Genomic DNA, 13,908 nt, shown 5'->3' on the forward strand with positions numbered 1-13,908 from the left:
TTTTTCATTCAAATTACTTTTGGGCTATTCCTAGCACTTGTTTTGCCATCCAGCTTGTCCTATTGCAAGAGGATTGTGAAGACCACAGCAGTGTTTTTTATACTTTCCCGCGTTACATAAGATTTGGTTCAGGTGATCACCTAATCAGAAGCACATTAAGTAGAATGAGTTGGACTTTGGTTGGAATTCAACTGACACTGGAATGGAATGGCTGTCAGACATGTAGAGATGGGGATTTTTAGAAAACTGTGCAGTGGTCTCTTAATTTTTGCCAGAGCTGTATATATTTGGATTTTTTTTCATAATATTATTTATATTATATTATTTTATTAATATTTAACTTTTTTACTTTGTCCCACTATAGGACTTTCACTTTCTGCAGGCTGATCACTGTTATAAGGCATAGCATTGCAGGAGCACTGCTATGCCTTATAACTGTCAGCCCTGCAGACACAAGTTAGTTAGATCATGCAATGCGCATGTCATAGCGGCATGAGGTCACCATGGCAACTATCGGGACCCCGCGATGATGTTGCGAGGTCTCCGATCCAAGAACAGAGGGGCGTCAGTCCCTCTGCCTGCTCACTAAATGCTGCAATTTTTCGAGATCGCAGCATTTAGGGGGTTAAAGTGCAGTGTGGGCACCGCTCCTGGCACCGAGAGCTGGGTGTCAGCTGTCAGAATCAGCTGACACCCAGCGGCAATCACGCACGCACAGCCTTTGTGCACGCAAAATCACCTCGACGTATTCATACGTCCAAGGACGGTAAGTACCAGCCGACCCGGATGTATGGATACGTCTAAGGTCGGTAAGGGGTTGAACTGTGCGAGACGGAATCTAAAAAGAAAAAACAAAATCACATTCTATGATTTTTAAATAATTAAATTGCATTTTATTGCATGAAATAAGTATTTGATCACATACCAACCAGCAAGAATTCTAGCTCTCACAGACCTGTTAGTTTTTCTTTAAGAAGCCCTCCTACTCTGCACTCATTACCTGTATTAATTGCACCTGTTTGAACTTATTACCTGTATAAAAGACACCTGTCCATACACTCAACCAATTACACTCCAACATGGCCAAGACCAAAGAGCTGTCTATGGACACCAGGAACAAAATTGTAGACCTGCACAAGGGTGATTGTCAGGACTCGAACCCAGCAGCTCTTGCATGCTAGGCGGCAGCTCTTCCTGATGAGCTATTCTGCTTGTTAGACAGTTCCTGGCTAAACTAGATTCTAGTATCTGTGTTGTTCCCAAGGGGCTCCACCCTGTGTTGCTCCTAATTGGCTTAATCTTGTGAGTTCCTGATTGCACACCCTATTAAAACCTGGCCTGGCACCACCTCCTTGCGAGATTATTGAGCTCCCAGCCTTTAGTCAAGCACTTCCTTTACCTGCTGCCTCCTACAAGATTATACTGCTTTCCTGTGTACTGACTCCTGGCTTTCCCTGACCACGTTACCTTTGCCTCCTACAAGATTATATTGCTTTCCTGTGTATTGACTTCTGGCTTTTCCTGACCACATTACCTGCTGCCTCCTACAAGATTATACTGCTTTCCTGTGTATCGACTACTGGCTTTCCCTGACTACGCTAACTGCCGGTGCTGCCCCTAGTGGTTGCAAAACCACTACTCCAACCAGGTCAGTTCCTAACACTGGGATGGGCTACAGGACAATAGACAAGCAGCTTGGTGAGAAAGCAACAACTGTTAGCACAATTATTGTTAAATGGAAGAAACACAAGATGACTGTCAATCTTCCTCGGTCTGGGGCTCCATGCAAGATCTCGCCTCGGGGGGTAAGGGGGTAAGGATGATTCTAAGAAAGGTCAGAAATCAGCCCAAAACTACAAGGGAGGACCGGGTCAATGACCTGTAGAGAGCTGGGACCACAGTCTCAAACATTACCGTTGGTAGCACACTACACCGCCATGGATTAAAATCCTGCAGCGCACGCAAGGTCCCCCTGCTCACGTCAGCACATGTCCAGGCCCGTTTGAAGTTCACCAATGACCATCTGGATGATCCTTGAGCATGGCAGAAGGTCATGTGGTCAGAAGAGGCCAAAATAGAACTTTTTGTTATCGACGCCACTTGCTGTGTTTGGAGGAGGAAGAAGGATGAGTACAACCCCAAGAACACCGTCCCAACCATTAAGCATGGTGGGGGAAACATCATATTTTGGGGGTGCTTTTCTGCAAAGGGGACATGACTACTGCACTGTTTTGAAGGGAGGATGAATGGGGTCATGTATCGCGAGATTTCAGCCAACAACCTCCTTCCCTCAGTAAGAGCATTGAAGATGGATCGTGGTTGGGTCTTCCAGCATGACAATGACCCGAAACACACAGCCATGGCAACTAATTAGTGGCTCTGTAAGAAGCATTTCAAGGCCCTGGAGTGGCCTAGCCAGTCTTCAGATCTGAACCCAATAAAAAATCTTTGGAGGGAGCTGAAACTCAATGTTGCCCAGCAACAGCCCCGAAACCTGAAAGATCTAGAGAAGATCTGTACGGAGCAGTGGGCCAAAATCTCTGCAGCAATGTGTGCAAATTTGGTCAAAAACTACAGGAAACGTCTGACCTCTGTAATTGCAAACAAAGGTTTCTGTACCAAATATTAGGTTCTGTTTTTCTATTGTATCAAATACTTGTTTCATGCAATAAAATGCAAATTAATTATGTAAAAATATTCAATGTGATTTTTTGGATTTTTTTCAAGATTCTTTCAAGATTCTGTTTCTCACAGTTGAAGAGTACCTAGGATAAAAATCACAGACCTCAGTAGAGATCAGCGAACCTGGACCCCAAAATCCATAGAAGTGTCGGGTCTATTGGTGGGTGAGGTGATCACATCTATGGATTTTTAATTGAATTCTTTGTGTGCATGGTTGAATATTTCACCGTTATTTTAATTACTGGATATGATTATTCAAATATTTTGATATCACATGCTATAAGGGGGATTACATATGCATTGCCAAATTTATTGAATATAAAGTTTCACGTACAGTTGAAACCAGAAGTTTACATACACTATATAAAAAGACACATATGCATGTTTTTCTCAATATCTGACATGAAATCAGAATAAACCTTTCCTGTTTTAGGTCAATTAGGATTACCATAATTTTTAATATTTGCCAAATGCCGAATATTGAGAGGGAAAGAATATTTTAAGGCATTTTTATTACTTACTGCAAAGTCAAAAGTTTACATACAGTAAGATTACTATGCCTTTAAACAATTCTGGACTGCCCATATGATGATGTCATGTGCTTGGAAGCTTCTGGTTTTGTACATGCACATATGCATTGTTGGACTAACTAGTTTATATATTATGCCATTGTATGATCACCTGTATATGATGTAATCATGTACACATGTACTTGTGAGACTTTTATTGATTAGCTCACCCACTCATTTTTCGTTATTTATGTCTGCCTTTCTTGTTGTCTGTTAAGCTGTATTGCTTATATATATTTTTTATTCTATCTAATAAAATTAACATTTTTATCAACATTATTGTATTTCTTTCCTGGCACGCATTTCTCTTTTTCATTAATTTATTAACAAGTACAGTAAACTACGCATGCAAGACCCTGCTCCACTCCTCCACTTGGATCTTTATCTTCCGGTTCGAGAATATTATTTTACATTATTTTTAATTCTAGTTTATTTTAAGTAATTTTCCTATCCACATTTGTTTGCAGGGCAATTGTCCTGCTCTTACCTACCCCCATTTTGCTTCCTTTTGCAGCCCCCTAGCCCTTACTACGACCATTTTACAGCTATTTTACAGCACCAAAGTTCGGGTCTATGTTGACTTATATGGGGTTTGGGTCAAGTTCTGCTACCCAAACCGAACTTTTTTCTCAAGTTTGACTGAACCCGAATTTCCACGGTTCCGCTCATCCCTATATATCAGTATAAAAAAGTGGTGCAATGTAAAATGTAGAAATAAGCTTTTTCATGCAGTTTATGGAAAGCTTACATGGCAGCGAAGTGTAAGGTTTGCCACAAGCTGTTTTCCAGCAGTGTACAATCTCTTCATAGTTTCAGCCTGGACTCAGGTTTACACATTTAAAAACATGCAGTTTGGGTTTTATTAATATTTTGGAAACAGTGGATCTTGTATTTTAAGTGCCAATGTGATGGGTGGCCAGGCCACCAAGAAGCAAAACCCATTAATGCTATTGGGATGAGATATAGTGCAGAAATATAGTTTGGACATGACACTGAGGTCTTCTTTGCTATGACTGTATCTGTTAGTGTCTATTCTCACTTCAACACAGACACTAAATGGTTCCATGGAGGTACAACTGGCAACCAGACTAGACAATGTAGGCAACTGTATAGCAAAGTGTTCCATGAGCCAAAGGTTTTCTTTCAGTGCATATGTAGAGGAGGAGAGAGTTCCTGAAATACGTTCCAGACGTTTGTTGTGGTGTTAATATACCCTTACAGCTCAGGGATTAAACTCTTGGTCCTGTGGTTCCCCAAGAGTCTTTGCTTAAATTGCTGCTGTGATAATGTGCCATGGCAGCATACGAACGTAGCAGTCAATCATTGGTATGTGTGTGTACTGTGTGTGTCTGATATGTAAGTGGTATGTGTGCTGTATGTATCTAAAATGTAAGTGGTACATGTGTACAATGTGCATCTGATGTGTAAGTGGTACATGTGTACAATGAGCATCTGATGTGTAAGTGCTACCTGTGTACTATGTGTGTCTGATGTGTAAGTGCTACATGTGTACTAGGTGTGTCTGATGTGTAAGTGGTACATGTGTACAATGTGTGTCTGATGTGTAAGTGGTACATGTGTACAATGTGCATCTGATGTGTAAGTGGTACATGTGTACAATGAGCATCTGATGTGTAAGTGCTACCTGTGTACTAGGTGTGTCTGATGTGTAAGTGGTATGTGTGTACTATGTGTGTCTGATGTGTAAATGGTATGTGTGTACTACATGTGTGTCTGATGTGTAAGTGGTATGTGTGTACTACATGTGGGTCTGATGTGTAAGTGGTATGTGTGTACTACGTGGGTCTGATGTGTAAGTGGTATGTGTGTACTACATGTGTGTCTGATGTGTAAGTGCTACATGTGTACTAGGTGTGTCTGATGTGTAAGTGGTATGTGTGTACTAGGAGGTGTGTCTGATATGTAAGTGGTATGTGTGTACTACATGTGTGTCTGATGTGTAAATGGTATGTGTGTACTACATGTGTGTCTGATGTGTAAGTGGTATGTGTGTACTACATGTGTGTCTGATGTGTAAATGGTATGTGTGTACTACATGTGTGTCTGATGTGTAAGTGGTATGTGTGTACTACATGTGTGTCTGATGTGTAAGTGGTACGTGTGTGCTATGTGTGTCTGATGTGTAAGTGGTATGTGTGTACTACATGTGTGTCTGATGTGTGAGTGGTACGTGTGTACTATGTGTGTCTGATGTGTAAGTGGTATGTGTGTACTACATGTGTGTCTGATGTGTAAGTGGTATGTGTGTACTACATGTGTCTGATGTGTAAGTGGTACGTGTGTACTACATGTGTGTCTGATGTGTAAGTGGTACGTGTGTGCTATGTGTGTCTGATGTGTAAGTGGTATGTGTGTACTACATGTGTGTCTGATGTGTAAGTGGTATGTGTGTACTACATGTGTGTCTGATGTGTAAGTGGTACGTGTGTGCTATGTGTGTCTGATGTGTAAGTGGTATGTGTGTACTACATGTGTGTCTGATGTGTAAGTGGTATGTGTGTACTACATGTGTGTCTGATGTGTAAGTGGTATGTGTGTACTACATGTGTCTGATGTGTAAGTGGTACGTGTGTACTACATGTGTGTCTGATGTGTAAGTGGTACGTGTGTACTATGTGTGTCTGATGTGTAAGTGGTATGTGTGTACTACATGTGTCTGATGTGTAAGTGGTACGTGTGTACTACATGTGTGTCTGATGTGTAAGTGGTATGTGTGTACTATGTGTGTCTGATATGTAAGTGGTATGTGTGTACTACATGTGTGTCTGATGTGTAAGTGGTATGTGTGTACTACATGTGTGTCTGATGTGTAAGTGGTATGTGTGTACTATGTGTGTCTGATGTGTAAATGGTATGTGTGTACTACATGTGTGTCTGATGTGTAAGTGGTATGTGTGTACTACATGTGGGTCTGATGTGTAAGTGGTATGTGTGTACTATGTGGGTCTGATGTGTAAGTGGTATGTGTGTACTACATGTGTGTCTGATGTGTAAGTGCTACATGTGTACTAGGTGTGTCTGATGTGTAAGTGGTATGTGTGTACTAGGAGGTGTGTCTGATATGTAAGTGGTATGTGTGTACTACATGTGTGTCTGATGTGTAAATGGTATGTGTGTACTACATGTGTGTCTGATGTGTAAGTGGTATGTGTGTACTACATGTGTGTCTGATGTGTAAATGGTATGTGTGTACTACATGTGTGTCTGATGTGTAAGTGGTATGTGTGTACTACATGTGTGTCTGATGTGTAAGTGGCACGTGTGTGCTATGTGTGTCTGATGTGTAAGTGGTATGTGTGTACAACATGTGTGTCTGATGTGTGAGTGGTATGTGTGTACTACATGTGTGTCTGATGTGTAAGTGGTATGTGTGTACTACATGTGTCTGATGTGTAAGTGGTACGTGTGTACTACATGTGTGTCTGATGTGTAAGTGGTACGTGTGTGCTATGTGTGTCTGATGTGTAAGTGGTATGTGTGTACTACATGTGTGTCTGATGTGTAAGTGGTATGTGTGTACTACATGTGTGTCTGATGTGTAAGTGGTACGTGTGTGCTATGTGTGTCTGATGTGTAAGTGGTATGTGTGTACTACATGTGTGTCTGATGTGTAAGTGGTATGTGTGTACTACATGTGTGTCTGATGTGTAAGTGGTATGTGTGTACTACATGTGTCTGATGTGTAAGTGGTACGTGTGTACTACATGTGTGTCTGATGTGTAAGTGGTACGTGTGTACTATGTGTGTCTGATGTGTAAGTGGTATGTGTGTACTACATGTGTCTGATGTGTAAGTGGTACGTGTGTACTACATGTGTGTCTGATGTGTAAGTGGTATGTGTGTACTACATGTGTGTCTGATGTGTAAGTGGTATGTGTGTACTATGTGTGTCTGATGTGTAAATGGTATGTGTGTACTACATGTGTGTCTGATGTGTAAGTGGTATGTGTGTACTACATGTGGGTCTGATGTGTAAGTGGTATGTGTGTACTATGTGGGTCTGATGTGTAAGTGGTATGTGTGTACTACATGTGTGTCTGATGTGTAAGTGCTACATGTGTACTAGGTGTGTCTGATGTGTAAGTGGTATGTGTGTACTAGGAGGTGTGTCTGATATGTAAGTGGTATGTGTGTACTACATGTGTGTCTGATGTGTAAATGGTATGTGTGTACTACATGTGTGTCTGATGTGTAAGTGGTATGTGTGTACTACATGTGTGTCTGATGTGTAAATGGTATGTGTGTACTACATGTGTGTCTGATGTGTAAGTGGTATGTGTGTACTACATGTGTGTCTGATGTGTAAGTGGTACGTGTGTACTATGTGTGTCTGATGTGTAAGTGGTATGTGTGTACTACATGTGTCTGATGTGTAAGTGGTACGTGTGTACTACATGTGTGTCTGATGTGTAAGTGGTATGTGTGTACTACATGTGTGTCTGATGTGTAAGTGGTATGTGTGTACTATGTGTGTCTGATGTGTAAATGGTATGTGTGTACTACATGTGTGTCTGATGTGTAAGTGGTATGTGTGTACTACATGTGGGTCTGATGTGTAAGTGGTATGTGTGTACTATGTGGGTCTGATGTGTAAGTGGTATGTGTGTACTACATGTGTGTCTGATGTGTAAGTGCTACATGTGTACTAGGTGTGTCTGATGTGTAAGTGGTATGTGTGTACTAGGAGGTGTGTCTGATATGTAAGTGGTATGTGTGTACTACATGTGTGTCTGATGTGTAAATGGTATGTGTGTACTACATGTGTGTCTGATGTGTAAGTGGTATGTGTGTACTACATGTGTGTCTGATGTGTAAGTGGTACGTGTGTACTACATGTGTGTCTGATGTGTAAGTGGTACGTGTGTACTATGTGTGTCTGATGTGTAAGTGGTATGTGTGTACTACATGTGTCTGATGTGTAAGTGGTACGTGTGTACTACATGTGTGTCTGATGTGTAAGTGGTATGTGTGTACTACATGTGTGTCTGATGTGTAAGTGGTATGTGTGTACTATGTGTGTCTGATGTGTAAATGGTATGTGTGTACTACATGTGTGTCTGATGTGTAAGTGGTATGTGTGTACTACATGTGGGTCTGATGTGTAAGTGGTATGTGTGTACTATGTGGGTCTGATGTGTAAGTGGTATGTGTGTACTACATGTGTGTCTGATGTGTAAGTGCTACATGTGTACTAGGTGTGTCTGATGTGTAAGTGGTATGTGTGTACTAGGAGGTGTGTCTGATATGTAAGTGGTATGTGTGTACTACATGTGTGTCTGATGTGTAAATGGTATGTGTGTACTACATGTGTGTCTGATGTGTAAGTGGTATGTGTGTACTACATGTGTGTCTGATGTGTAAATGGTATGTGTGTACTACATGTGTGTCTGATGTGTAAGTGGTATGTGTGTACTACATGTGTGTCTGATGTGTAAGTGGTACGTGTGTGCTATGTGTGTCTGATGTGTAAGTGGTATGTGTGTACAACATGTGTGTCTGATGTGTGAGTGGTATGTGTGTACTACATGTGTGTCTGATGTGTAAGTGGTATGTGTGTACTACATGTGTCTGATGTGTAAGTGGTACGTGTGTACTACATGTGTGTCTGATGTGTAAGTGGTACGTGTGTGCTGTGTGTGTCTGATGTGTAAGTGGTATGTGTGTACTACATGTGTGTCTGATGTGTAAGTGGTATGTGTGTACTACATGTGTGTCTGATGTGTAAGTGGTACGTGTGTGCTATGTGTGTCTGATGTGTAAGTGGTATGTGTGTACTACATGTGTGTCTGATGTGTAAGTGGTATGTGTGTACTACATGTGTGTCTGATGTGTAAGTGGTATGTGTGTACTACATGTGTCTGATGTGTAAGTGGTACGTGTGTACTACATGTGTGTCTGATGTGTAAGTGGTACGTGTGTACTATGTGTGTCTGATGTGTAAGTGGTATGTGTGTACTACATGTGTCTGATGTGTAAGTGGTACGTGTGTACTACATGTGTGTCTGATGTGTAAGTGGTATGTGTGTACTATGTGTGTCTGATATGTAAGTGGTATGTGTGTACTACATGTGTGTCTGATGTGTAAGTGGTATGTGTGTACTACATGTGTGTCTGATGTGTAAGTGGTATGTGTGTACTACATGTGTCTGATGTGTAAGTGGTACGTATGTACTACATGTGTCTGATGTGTAAGTGGTACGTGTGTACTACATGTGTCTGATGTGTAAGTGGTATGTGTGTACTACATGTGTGTCTGATGTGTAAGTGGCACGTGTGTACTATGTGTGTCTGATGTGTAAGTGGTATGTGTGTACTACATGTGTGTCTGATGTGTAAGTGGTACGTGTGTACTAGGAGGTGTGTCTGATATGTAAGTGGTATGTGTGTACTAGGAGGTGTGTCTGATATGTAAGTGGTATGTGTGTACTACATGTGTGTCTGATGTGTAAGTGGTATGTATGTACTACATGTGTGTCTGATGTGTAAGTGGTATGTGTGTACTACATGTGTCTGATGTGTAAGTGGTATGTGTGTACTACATGTGTCTGATGTGTAAGTGATATGTGTGTACTGCATGTGTCTGATGTGTAAGTGGTATGTGTGTACTACATGTGTGTCTGATGTGTAAGTGGTACGTGTGTACTATGTGTGTCTGATGTGTAAGTGGTATGTGTGTACTACATGTGTGTCTGATGTGTAAGTGGTATGAGTCGTACTACATGTGTGTCTGATGTGTAAGTGGTACGTGTGTACTATGTGTGTCTGATGTGTAAGTGGTATGTGTGTACTACATGTGTGTCTGATGTGTAAGTGGTATGTGTGTACTACATGTGTGTCTGATGTGTAAGTGGTACATGTGTACTATTTGTCTGATGTGTAAGTGGTACGTGTGTACTATGTGTGTCTGATGTGTTAGTGGTATGTGTGTACTACATGTGTCTGATATGTAAGTGCTACATGTGTGTCTGATGTGTAAGTGGTACGTGTGTACTATGTGTGTCTGATGTGTAAGTGGTATGTGTGTACTACATGTGTGTCTGATGTGTAAGTGGTATGTGTGTACTATATGTGTGTCTGATGTGTAAGTGGTACGTGTGTACTACATGTGTCTGATATGTAAGTGCTACATGTGTGTCTGATGTGTAAGTGGTATGTGTGTACTATGTGTGTCTGATGTGTAAGTGGTACATGTGTACTATGTGTGTCTGATGTGTAAGTGGTATGTGTGTACTACATGTGTCTGATATGTAAGTGCTACATGTGTGTCTGATGTGTAAGTGGTATGTGTGTACTATGTGTGTCTGATGTGTAAGTGGTACATGTGTACTAGGTGTGTCTGATGTGTAAGTGGTACATGTGTACAATGTGTGTCTGATGTGTAAGTGGTACATGTGTACAATGTGCATCTGATGTGTAAGTGGTACATGTGTACAATGAGCATCTGATGTGTAAGTGCTACATGTGTACTAGGTGTGTCTGATGTGTAAGTGGTATGTGTGTACTATGTGTGTCTGATGTGTAAATGGTATGTGTGTACTACATGTGGGTCTGATGTGTAAGTGGTACGTGTGTGCTATGTGTGTCTGATGTGTAAGTGGTATGTGTGTACTATGTGGGTCTGATGTGTAAGTGGTATGTGTGTACTACATGTGTGTCTGATGTGTAAGTGCTACATGTGTACTAGGTGTGTCTGATGTGTAAGTGGTATGTGTGTACTACATGTGTGTCTGATGTGTAAATGGTACGTGTGTACTACATGTGTGTCTGATGTGTAAGTGCTATGTGTGTACTACATGTGTGTCTGATGTGTAAATGGTATGTGTGTACTACATGTGTGTCTGATGTGTAAGTGGTATGTGTGTACTACATGTGTGTCTGATGTGTAAGTGGTACGTGTGTACTATGTGTGTCTGATGTGTAAGTGGTATGTGTGTACTACATGTGTGTCTGATGTGTAAGTGGTACGTGTGTACTATGTGTGTCTGATGTGTAAGTGGTATGTGTGTACTACATGTGTGTCTGATGTGTAAGTGGTATGTGTGTACTACATGTGTCTGATGTGTAAGTGGTACGTGTGTACTACATGTGTGTCTGATGTGTAAGTGGTACGTGTGTACTATGTGTGTCTGATGTGTAAGTGGTATGTGTGTACTACATGTGTCTGATGTGTAAGTGGTACGTGTGTACTACATGTGTGTCTGATGTGTAAGTGGTATGTGTGTACTATGTGTGTCTGATATGTAAGTGGTATGTGTGTACTACATGTGTGTCTGATGTGTAAGTGGTATGTGTGTACTACATGTGTGTCTGATGTGTAAGTGGTACGTGTGTACTATGTGTGTCTGATGTGTAAGTGGTATGTGTGTACTACATGTGTCTGATATGTAAGTGCTACATGTGTGTCTGATGTGTAAGTGGTACGTGTGTACTATGTGTGTCTGATGTGTAAGTGGTATGTGTGTACTACATGTGTGTCTGATGTGTAAGTGGTATGTGTGTACTATATGTGTGTCTGATGTGTAAGTGGTACGTGTGTACTATGTGTGTCTGATGTGTAAGTGGTATGTGTGTACTACATGTGTCTGATATGTAAGTGCTACATGTGTGTCTGATGTGTAAGTGGTACATGTGTACTATGTGTGTCTGATGTGTAAGTGGTATGTGTGTACTACATGTGTCTGATATGTAAGTGCTACATGTGTACTATGTGTGTCTGATGTGTAAGTGCTACATGTGTACAATGTGCATCTGATGTGTAAGTGGTACATGTGTACAATGAGCATCTGATGTGTAAGTGCTACCTTTGTACTACGTGTGTCTGATGTGTAAGTGGTATGTGTGTACTATGTGTGTCTGATGTGTAAATGGTATGTGTGTACTACATGTGTGTCTGATGTGTAAGTGGTATGTGTGTACTACATGTGGGTCTGATGTGTAAGTGGTATGTGTGTACTATGTGGGTCTGATGTGTAAATGGTATGTGTGTACTACATGTGTGTCTGATGTGTAAGTGGTATGTGTGTACTACATGTGGGTCTGATGTGTAAGTGGTATGTGTGTACTACATGTGTGTCTGATGTGTAAGTGGTATGTGTGTACTAGGAGGTGTGTCTGATATGTAAGTGGTATGTGTGTACTACATGTGTCTGATGTGTAAGTGGTACATGTGTACTATGTGTGTCTGATGTGTAAGTGTACGTGTGTACTATGTGTGTCTGATGTGTGTCTGATGTGTAAGTGGTATGTGTGTACTACATGTGTGTCTGATGTGTAAGTGGTATGTGTGTACTACATGTGTGTCTGATGTGTAAGTGCTACATGTGTACTAGGTGTGTCTGATGTGTAAGTGGTATGTGTGTACTATGTGTGTCTGATGTGTAAATGGTATGTGTGTACTACATGTGTGTCTGATGTGTAAGTGGTATGTGTGTACTACATGTGGGTCTGATGTGTAAGTGGTATGTGTGTACTATGTGGGTCTGATGTGTAAATGGTATGTGTGTACTACATGTGTGTCTGATGTGTAAGTGGTATGTGTGTACTACATGTGTGTCTGATGTGTAAGTGCTACATGTGTACTAGGTGTGTCTGATGTGTAAGTGGTATGTGTGTACTATGTGTGTCTGATGTGTAAATGGTATGTGTGTACTACATGTGTGTCTGATGTGTAAGTGGTATGTGTGTACTACATGTGGGTCTGATGTGTAAGTGGTATGTGTGTACTATGTGGGTCTGATGTGTAAGTGGTATGTGTGTACTACATGTGTGTCTGATGTGTAAGTGCTACATGTGTACTAGGTGTGTCTGATGTGTAAGTGGTATGTGTGTACTAGGAGGTGTGTCTGATATGTAAGTGGTATGTGTGTACTACATGTGTGTCTGATGTGTAAATGGTATGTGTGTACTACATGTGTGTCTGATGTGTAAATGGTATGTGTGTACTACATGTGTGTCTGATGTGTAAGTGGTATGTGTGTACTACATGTGGGTCTGATGTGTAAGTGGTATGTGTGTACTATGTGTGTCTGATGTGTAAATGGTATGTGTGAACTACATGTGTGTCTGATGTGTAAGTGGTACGTGTGTACTATGTGTGTCTGATGTGTAAGTGGTATGTGTGTACTACATGTGGGTCTGATGTGTAAGTGGTATGTGTGTACTACATGTGTCTGATGTGTAAGTGGTACGTGTGTACTACATGTGTGTCTGATGTGTAAGTGGTACGTGTGTACTATGTGTGTCTGATGGGTAAGTGGTATGTGTGTACTAGGAGGTGTGTCTGATATGTAAGTGGTATGTGAGTACTACATGTGTGTCTGATGTGTAAATGGTATGTGTGTACTACATGTGTGTCTGATGTGTAAGTGGTATGTGTGTACTACATGTGGGTCTGATGTGTAAGTGGTATGTGTGTACTATGTGGGTCTGATGTGTAAGTGGTATGTGTGTACTACATGTGTCTGATGTGTAAGTGGTACGTGTGTACTACATGTGTGTCTGATGTGTAAGTGGTATGTGTGTACTATGTGTGTCTGATATGTAAGTGGTATGTGTGTACTACATGTGTGTCTGATGTGTAAGTGGTATGTGTGTACTACATGTGTGTCTGATGTGTAAGTGGTACGTGTGTACTATG

General features: G+C 41.2%; 1 protein-coding gene across 5 annotated transcripts in view; it reads right to left on the minus strand.

Moving 5' to 3' along the window:
* Nucleotides 1-13,908, minus strand: part of TRPC1 (transient receptor potential cation channel subfamily C member 1) — a 313,340-nt gene that overhangs the window by 218,930 nt on the left and 80,502 nt on the right. The window lies entirely within an intron of this gene.

Source organism: Phyllobates terribilis, unplaced genomic scaffold (assembly GCF_046119375.1).
Source record: "Phyllobates terribilis strain yellow unplaced genomic scaffold, ASM4611937v1 Scaffold_3__8_contigs__length_932513732, whole genome shotgun sequence".
Classification (NCBI taxonomy): Eukaryota; Metazoa; Chordata; class Amphibia; order Anura; family Dendrobatidae; genus Phyllobates; species Phyllobates terribilis.